This window comes from Panicum virgatum, chromosome 8K (genome assembly GCF_016808335.1).
Source record: "Panicum virgatum strain AP13 chromosome 8K, P.virgatum_v5, whole genome shotgun sequence".
Classification (NCBI taxonomy): Eukaryota; Viridiplantae; Streptophyta; class Magnoliopsida; order Poales; family Poaceae; genus Panicum; species Panicum virgatum.
The window spans coordinates 4,083,322-4,093,485 of record NC_053143.1 but is presented as its reverse complement, the minus strand read 5'-3'; the positions used below and the strand labels follow the sequence as shown (position 1 = coordinate 4,093,485).

The following is a 10,164-nucleotide window of genomic DNA, read 5'->3' as shown; positions in this document are numbered from 1 at the left end:
TGAGTTTTATAGGCATCTTTTGCTTCTTTTAATCTGAATCCCAAACCCAAGACTCTCATTTGCAAATGATTAACCGTGAGAAATTCAAAGCCTTCAAGTTTTTCTTTCAAATAAGAATGCAAACCTTTGAAAGCCAAATCCGCCAAATCTTTTTTAGAAATCATCAAATTAAAACATCAGTTTTTGATGTCTTTAAACCTTCAGAAATAATCGAAGCAGGCTCATCTCGACCTTGCCTAACCGATGTCAAGTCTGACAATTTAGTCTCATTTTCTCCGCTAAAGAAGTGCTCATGAAATTTCCGCTCCAATTGATTCCAATTTAAAATAGAGTTCGGAGCAAGCAAAGAAAACCAAGAGAAAGCGGTTCCAGTCAATGATAAAGAAAACAAGCGAACACGTAAAGCATCATTGAAACTCGCTTCTCCCAATTGCAATATATATTGACCAACATGTTCCCAAGTAGTACGAGAATCATCACCATTAAATTTAATGAACTCGGGAACACGCCAATCGGCAGGATAAGAAACAAAATCAAGCTCAAGAGGATATGGCTTTTGATATAATCGTGAACTACCCAAATCCACTCCAAGTTTATTTTTAATTATGTTAGCCAAATCTTCCTTGAACTTAATGAGATCGGCTTGATAACTACAGCTGGTCTGAGTATGCGACGCAGACGCAAGACGATGAGTACTAGGGTTAGTGTATGGCATCGTCTATGTAGCATTAGGAGTCGGTCCATAGTGGGGACCAGATCCCTGCGTGTGGGGAGGTGTATACGGCACCATCTCATTGGTTCGGCTTGGGGCAGCCGAACTAGGAATGGACGCAAGCGGTGTAGGTGACAACGGAGTTGCCACCATGGCACCGGTCTGACCGGATGTCTGACCGGTCACTGGGACCGGTCTGACCGGTTCTGTGTAGACTGATGATGGCAGCGGTGTCTACCCTACAAACGAGTTCGGCGGCATACCATACACTAGTGCAGGTGTAGCCGAACCGAACTAGGACCTGATGAACATGATGCATCTACGGGTTTTTTTTTACCTTTAAGCGCATCTATATCACTATTCATCTTAGCAAGTACATCGCCCGCAACAGTTTGTGCAGCATGAATTTTCTGATCCATCATGAGTGATAATTGCTGCATCAAATCAGAGGGTTCAGTACTTACTGTGGGAATCTCTTCAACTTTTGATTGTTGTTCATCTCGAGAGATGGCAGGACGAACTCTTCCACCCTCTTAACGAAGCCACCACGATCCTTCTTGAAACCCTTCAAGAATTGCTTCTTGACATGCTCCTCAAGAATCAGGTATGCTGCGCGCTCCTCCTCGGTGAGCTCCTCCATTGTCGCCGTGATGATGTTGTTCTTGTTGATCTCAGTTGTAGAACCCATCTTCTTTGGAGAAGTAGATTAGATCGGTTTTTGAGCAACCAGATTAATCCTTCCCCAGCAGAGTCGCCAAAAAGTGTGTTGATACAGAATCGCGCCAAACACACTTGGATGCGCTAGAACGCACGAACGATCGTCAAAACGATCAACACCGACGAAGCTCTGGGCGGACCGGTCTGACCAGATGCGTCGAGCGGTCTGACTGGTGGAAGCAGGAACTTCGCGCAGACCTTGAACAACGAGCTCGGAAGGGACCCCGTCGGAGCTCGCGGACCTAGGGATGCTCTGAGATCGGCAGGCCACTCAGAACGTCTTCAAACGCCGTCGAGACGCAGGAAGAACAGCAAATTAGGATTTGGAAAAGGGCTAGGGCCGGGTTTGAGAGAATAAAAAGTAAGACAAATGATTGATTCGATTGGAAATAACCTCAATCGGCCTTAGGAAAAAGAAGAAGATTTGCCCTTGCACACAGCCTGTGCAGTGAGAGAATATTTCCGTGCACAAAAAAGAAGCAGCGAGAGAAGATTTGCTATGCACAAAAAAGGAATCGGAATCAAAGAAGTCAACACGCCGAGACATACGTGCTTTCCATGCTAAGATCACGTGAATTTAAAAATCATATGTGCTTTCTATACTAAGAAGCAATCACGGTAATTCTGGTGAGGCTAAACTTGGAATGTGTATGCGTCTGGTTGAGGCAAAATTGGAATGTAAGTGTCTAGCGCAAGGTTGCAAGGAAGGAAAGTCTCTGGTACGGTGGAAAAAAAAAATGGAAATGTGCTTGACGGGCGTGATCTACCATGGTGAAAAATTGGAAACTGCGTGCTTCACGGGAGTGGGTACGGTGGGCAGATCAATTTTGGTGCGGTGAAAAAAGAAGCGCCAAAAGGACAGAAGTATTTTGCTGTATATAGTTTTTTCTTGTCCCAGAAAACTTTCTACCAGTTTGGTACTACCAGGTGGGGCTAATGTGAGGCGTACATGAATGTTTTTAAGTGGAAAGTGTTTTCAATTGTTTTAATTCTTTATAGTGTATAGATGGGTCAGCATCTTGACCCATATTCTTATAATTTTATCACCTTATCCTGGACAAGATGGTATGATCCAGCCAAGATTACACAGGAGACGGCATATTTAGGACCAACCTATGGAACCAAACACTAAAACCAAGATACGAAGCTTCTGCTTAATCCTTTTGAAGACTAGTAGAGTGCCCGCGCGTGGCGGCGGGAAGCTAGGAACAAACAAACAAACAAACAAATCATCTTGGCTTACGAAAACAAGCATCATGCTGCTTTAATGAGACATAGAAGTCTCAATTTAAATTTACATATACTAAATTTTGTTACTATGCCAAGCAAATGTCACCTATTCCAAAATAATTTATAATATATTTTATCAGTATAGCTAGACATGTAAGTTCATAATTTTTACATTTTATCTCATCTTAACTCAATTTTTTAGTATGCCAAGCACACGTCACCTCTTCCCAAATTAATTATGCCAAGCTGAGACTGTTTTGCAGGATCACAATCAGTCAATCACTTAACTAAAATCGTTCTCTCTTAACGTGATCTTATACTATAGTTGGGTGCCCATGCATTGTAACGGGATAAAAATTACAAATATAGTTGGGAACACAGTATGGTTTCGTAGAAACAAAAATACAGCAGCTTTGTGGAATTTCACTATTTCACTAATTCATGCACGATCAATTAACAAACAAAGTCTAAGCTACAAACCACAGGAAATTATAGCGTCTCCAGATCACATCATCATCATGGTCATGAACTCTTCGAAGCTCACACCATCTCCATCCAGATCTAGGCACTCGGTGATGTCCTGGTGCACGCCCAGCTTGTTGAGCATTACCTTTAACCTCAGCAGTGTGGTGAACCTCTTCCCTCCATCCCCTACATCCCGCACACCTGCTTCAGCCATAAGTACTGGTCCACCTCCGCCTCTCTCTCCACATCCTCATGAACTCCCCTTCGTCCAGCAGCCCGTCGTTGTCCACATCCACTAACACCATAAGCATCTGCCGATGCCATGAGAACCCCCACCTCCTTGACCGACATGTCATTGCTGAGCACCACCTTCATGCAGAGCTCACTTGATGAGGCAACCATGTTGGCATTCCCCTGAACTTAAATGGACGGTGTAGGCGGAATTCAGAACTAGTCATCCTTGGTAGTATGGTAGACTTTTCACTTGAATCAGTTGTTGGCTTGTTTGATGGTGGAGAGATCATCTGCATCAATATTTATAGTTGAACAGTGTAGGTAATCTGAGAATCTGATACTACCATTAGATTAAGTTATGCAATTAGCATGTACTCTTGTAGTCTTGTCCTCCATGAAACCATAGTAAATACAGTGTATCACTTTGATCAAAATGATAGATGTCCGTCTGCTATCATCAATTTAGTTTGATGTTATTTCAGATAATTGGATCATAAACAAGCTACGGGTAAAAACATACTACTTTCAGGGCATATTCAATCCCTTTCCTAGCTATCAGTCCACCATACATAAGTTTTGACAGTCACAACTCAAGTTGGCGCATCTGCAAAGAAAAATCAAATTACTAAAGTATATGACAAATTACCAATGTCTTCACAACGCTCCCACCCTGTAGCCCAACCTTGTCAGTAATATCATTACCTGAAACAAAACTGAACCAAGATAAGTTTTACATAACTCTCGTTGTGATGAGTAAAGTGAGGTAACAGATGATGTATGCAAATATAACACTGCTGGAATTCAAAATTGATTTACCCAGGTGTTTTCGTTTTTTTTATACTCTTGCAGCAATGAACTAAAACTGAACAATCATTTTTGCTTCCTGAACAAACTGATAATTAGCAACCAGATCAAAAAGGACATTTATTATTTCCAGAATCAGCGTCACACATAAAAGACTTGTGCCGTTTCAAGATATCCCACGTCATATCTGAATCATCAAATGAGCCAAATATCTTATTTTCCCGCTAATTTGTTTAAAGTGTTATCCATATCAATCTCCACAATATATTCATTTTTCACAATAAATTTGCTCTCTGGTTGAGTGATTAGAGATGGAAACTGGAAAAGAAATTCATGCGTTACTACTGATGGACTTCGACGGATGTAGGGTAGCTATGGTTCAGGCAGTTCAGTATAGGTTGGGGGAAGGGATAAGACGTGATTAGCAAGATGAGGAGTCAAATGGAGGGGATTTACCTTGCCATGTTTAGAGTTTAGACCACACGCCGCCTTTGGCCGGCCTCCGCTTCATGCTCCTCATCGGGGCACTTGATCCGCTTGCTGACATTGTCAGCCACGCTTGCTGTCAAATGGAGGGCGCTACAATACTATGAGATTGAAGAATTTTTACAGAACTACCAAGAAAATAATCATATTGTTCATATTTGCATGTTCATCCAAGTCATTTTCTTTTTATGTTGCAGTAGTTGTCAATGAGAAGGAACTATACAAGTTTCAGAATTCCAAAGACTGCAGAAGAAGTGATTTCAAAGTTTCGATTTCTTTTCTTAATCTAATTCCAAAAGGTGATGTTCAATTTGAATTTAAAAATCTATTCGGGAACTGAAAACAGAATTAGAGTTGGGGAATAATATAGCAACAGATGAGAAGTCTTTAGTACAAAAACCAAGGATGCAGCAAGTCCTTAGTATTGAAAATAATTATGCTACTCACGCCCCAGCCGAAACCTTGAATCCGAGAACAATAAACTGGTTGCTGATCAGATCAGACTGACACGCCAGACAAGCTCTGATCAGAATCTGCAAGATTATGCTGTTACATGTAGAAAGGAATTTTTTTTTTGGGTGGGGGGGTGGGGTGGGTGGGGGGGGGGGGGGAGCTTGTCGACTTGGCATATGTCAAGAGATAATCACCTGACATCCAACAAGTCGTTTTAATAATTGCCACAATGCTGGCAGCTGATCTGATCAAATCCTGTAAATCCAATTCTATAGTACTATTGTGTCCCTGGTCAGAAATAGAATTAGCTAAAAAATTAATTAGTGAGATGGAATCAGTCTTAGTTGCAATCCTCAAAATCAAACATAGTTCTATCCTCAACTGCTGAAGAGATGGTCAAAAGGCGTGATTTGCAACGCAGCTTATCTAAGAGAACAAGAAAAAGGTGAAAAAGAAAAAAAAAATGGCACCCTATTACTGCATTACTCCCTATACAATAGACGAGCCTCACATTTCTGTACAAAGTTAAAAGTGGACTTAGAAGTTCAATCCCTACTACATCCAAGTGGAAAGATATAACCCCAACGACAATATATTGAACAAAACTCAGCCAATGTTATTTATCGAGGCCACAACTAGAATTTAAAACCAAAGGGCAAGAACAGAAAGACCTAAAGGATTCATGAGGGCAAAATGGTTAGAATTTAGCAAAATGGCACCAAGAATAATACGCAGGGACAGCTGCACCTACTCGATGCATGGATGACCACTAACTTAAACAAGCAGTTGGAAGTGCAGATTGCCATACACAAATATAACAAATTCATCTTAGTTTCCACTTGAACCAGTTAGACAATAAGAGATCCTTGGATACCTGTAGTAAATTGATGAAGTATTTCTTGATCAAAATCATTAAGGTCATAAAAAAGTATTTTGTGTGCAGCTTGCAGCATTTGTTCCAGGACTTGAACCCATTCATCGTGCATTGAGCTGTGTAGATAGCAGCAGCTGCCAGCATAGACAGGCAGAACTTGCGCATCTCGTATTCCACAAGACTCAGCTCGATCATGAAGAAAGACAGGAGCTTGAGCTGGTTCAGTAGTAGATGGTAGAGATTTCTGTGAGTTCATGAACTATACAGAAAATTAATTACAATATCTACCACAAACTGTAGTGTGTAAGCATCTTACCTTCTTCTCAGATTGTGCCGCAAACTGTAATGGCAGCCCAAATAAAAATGTAACATATAGTCAAGAAGATCTTGGAACCTGACTCAAGTAATTTGAGTGCGGAGAAAATCAAGCTTGATGTAACTTTTCCATCAAGCTTAATTAATAATAATGAATAAACTATATATTGGTATCACCAAAATAACTTAATAATTGTTATCTGAAACGATATTAGAATTCCAAGTCGGACACTCAAACAATACAAGCTATAACACACAGATTATATTATATAATATTTGCCTCTCATCTAGCTAAGTCAGAGCTACTTTAGCCTAATAAAAATGGCCCAAATGCATGTCAGGCTAAGTCAAGTGTGATGTATCTGTTCCAATTGGTACACACGAAATTGATCATTGGTTGCTGTGAAGACTCATTGGCAAGATTATGCTAATCCATTGCAGCTTCCATTAGAGCAATGAAGTGTGATACAACCTGGTTAGTAAAAATGCAGAAGGACGAGAACAAAAAACATTTGGCAAAGGTATGCCTAGCCAATGTGTGATAGGTGCATTCTTTTGCCTATATAAAGGAACTAGAAATATTGGCGTGCTAACGCCACGCCTGCAGGTAATGTGTGTCTATGGTTGTGGACTGTGGGGGCTCATTTGCTGTAGCACAGAAAGAGCCGGACATGACATGATGGTGGGCGTGAGAGCAGTAAGTAGACTGCCATGATCAATGGACAACTCTAATTTGTACTATTGAAAATAAATGTGATAGTCTTTGTTCATATATAGCAGGTACGTTTACAGCCTTGTCAAACTTAATATCTAATAGGAAAAAAATACTGCAAATGATCATTTTCCCATCAGTAATTTGATCTGAAGCATGAAGAAAGATATATGCGACAAACTATCTCGAAGTAGAAACTTTATGCCTCCGATCAGCAAACAACACAACATATAGAGAAAAAAGTCTGCAGTAAATGTGAGATTTTCATGAGATATCCTAAGTAGGAATTATAACACTTCATAATGACAACAAAATCAATTAAACTAAGCACAAACATATTCTGAAAATATATCACAATCTAAAAAATGATAGTCATCTAAATTTGTCCAAGTGATACATCGAATCATGAATTACCTTTGATGAACCTGCAACAATGCACAGGTAAACTTGTAATATACACAGCTAATGGAACCGAGTCAAATAAGCAAGGATCGAACTATTGTTAGATGAACTTTACAGTAGTATGCTAATGCCAAACCCCCAACATCAAATTAAACAATGGAGATAAACCTGTTTGAGCAATCCACGACTAAAAGAATTTGCCCCTATGTTTTCTATATTTTGGAAGTATAGGCTGCTTTAATCACGTAGTAATACAGTGGCAACACCAACTTGTAATGAAAAACTTAAGATCAAGCAGGGCGAATGTGCATGTACCTTGCTGACGCAATTTTGCAATGCAGCTACTTTTCAACTATATAAAAATATTTGAGTGGTGCAGGGGAGAAAATGATTGGTAATATTTATAATGCAGGTTCCTATCTGCCACCGACAATCATATTCAAAGGCCTAAGGCAGCAGTGCAGGAGAAAGTCACTGGAAATAAAATTAGTTACCAATAGGCCATAAGCACTTTGTTTCTTAAAATCATAATGATAACATTTCCAAGTGCATAAAAATAATGATAAATACTGAATATGACAATTATCGCATAGGCATCATGATGTCTGTCTTAGAGCATTTCGGTTGAATCCGTTCTAATCCGTAAACATAGCACCTCTCATGTGAAAAGGCATTGAAGATGTGACCACCTCTCTGCAAGCACTAAAGCCTAGGCTGAGACAAATAAGAGGAAATAAATGCTTATTTATCTTCGAGATCATATTTCAAGAAAATATAATTTGCCAAAAGAGAAACTTTGATAGACCTCTCATGTGACTAAAGCAAGATATGATGCATCCTAAACCCCGAATGTTATCATGTTGATAGGCCAGTTGCGCCAAAAGTAGTTACATCTAGAACCAAACTGGTCATATTTGGTACCTCACAAAACTGCATGCACTTTCTTCAGGTATGCACATCACATTTACTCTTTGTTACAGAAAAATATAGAAAAAAAGAGTGAATAAGATATTCAAGAGCTACAGATTTATAATAATTATCTTTTTTTAAATAAGCTACCATCGAATACAGAACTACTCACAAATAATAGGCAAATATGATTCTGTGTTATGGCAGGGAGAAAAGTAGACATAAAGTGACATAATGGAAATATAGATGTATATACAGAGAGAACTGACCTTTAATTTTGGAAAGAAGTTGCGAGAACGAAAGAAAAACAAAATGGATTCGTATATATATCAAAATCTAGCAGCCAATATGTGACAAACCAGCTGACCAATCTGTCCTGTATCTGCATCAATCATGGTTGCTGCAGGCTATGTTTTCTACATAACTATCAACACAGCAGAATGCCTGAGCGAAACCATCAGAATGAATCAAGAATTAGCCGATCCAGATCAGTTGTCCATGTGTTGATGAAGCATCTCAAATCTGTGCATAAAAGAATCAGTACAGCTTGCTGAATTCAATATCCTATGTCAGTTCACCAAGCCGGGGGAATAATGGATCCCTCTCAAGCATCGTCTGCAGTGAGTCCATCATCCTCACCAGGGATGCCCACAAGAAAGGTGCAGAACAGAATGTGTACCCAAAGATTGCCAGAACCCTCACAATACCATCACGATACCCAGCAAGGCCGCATTCTTCAGAATTCCGACCTTTCCAATGACATGAAACTGAACTTTTTAACATGGAAATAGAGTTCAGTGGTGTGTTTCATTTGACCATGTCCAGGAACATAGCCTCAGCAAATAATCCACTTCTGCCGGCACTGGCACACCCACATGCACTGCACAACATGTAAGAAACATAACATAGCTCATGAAGAAAGAGCTAGATGCTTAAAAGCAGGCAAGATAATGACATTAAGGCATATTTTCAGGCTCCACTCAAAAGGCACACATATATTTTGTAATGCAAAGGGAAAATCTGTAGTATAAATCTGTATATGACTAACACGATAATGCAAATCGGTCAAAGGAAACATGAAGTATCTGTGAAGTTTAAAGCAATCAATTAATCAATTTAACTATGCCCAACTAAATTTAATGGGACCCTAAAGTCTGAAGAATCGAGAGAGAGAGAGAGAGAGAGAGAGAGAGAGAGAGAGAGAGAGAGAGAGAGAGAGAGAGAGAGAGAGAGAGAGAGAGAGAGAGAGAGACCTGCGATGGTTGGGGTGGGGGGGACCTGCGTGGAAGAATCGCGAGCAAGGCAATCGCGCGGCAGCGCGCTTGGGCTCCCCTGGAACCGCAGCCGTGTTCACAGGTAAGGATGCTAAGGCCGGCAGGGACAGCACCAACCTCATGGCAGCGGCACAACCTCTGATCTGAGCCAGTCCCTCCACAAGGGCCACCACAGCGGCGAAGCAAGAACCAGATGTAGCCAGGTGATTCGGCCGTACCGCGGCCACCGGTCGAGATGGGGATGAGGGAAGAGTGCGAGTGAGTTGCGCGTCCCACCGTCAGTGCGCCTCTGCTGGGGTTGCGCATGGACGGTCATTGACAGCATCGACTCGACCTGCACTCCTACAGGGGCCATTCGGAGGATGGCGGTGGCGCCGATGGCGTGCAGAGAAGGTGCCATCGCCGCGCCTCACCGCTTCGTGAGGCCACAGTGGGAGCCGCCGCACTGGGACATCAGGCTGAGGCTCGGGCGGAGGAATGGAGGAGGCGAGGGATTGGGGGAGACTCGCCCGATCGGAGCAGCACGAAGAGAAGGAGAAGCCAACACAAATGGAGTGATGTGCCTCGTGTCCTTGAT

The 10,164-nt window shown here is 41.2% G+C and overlaps 1 long non-coding RNA gene across 6 annotated transcripts; it reads right to left on the bottom strand.

The window, feature by feature from the left end:
- Positions 1–2,942: 2,942 nt before the first annotated feature.
- On the bottom strand, positions 2,943–10,164 carry LOC120643612. 6 transcript variants are annotated; one of them, XR_005663069.1, is made up of 6 exons: positions 9,567–10,164; positions 6,292–9,193; positions 5,296–6,191; positions 4,619–5,181; positions 4,005–4,060; positions 2,943–3,648 (listed from the first exon to the last, which is right to left on the bottom strand). It is a non-coding gene; the product is annotated as an uncharacterized LOC120643612 (long non-coding RNA). The 6 variants fall into 6 exon arrangements; XR_005663074.1 differs by having other exon boundaries at positions 4,619–4,724; positions 5,976–6,191; XR_005663071.1 differs by lacking the exon at positions 9,567–10,164 and having other exon boundaries at positions 4,619–4,741; positions 5,096–5,181; positions 6,292–7,465.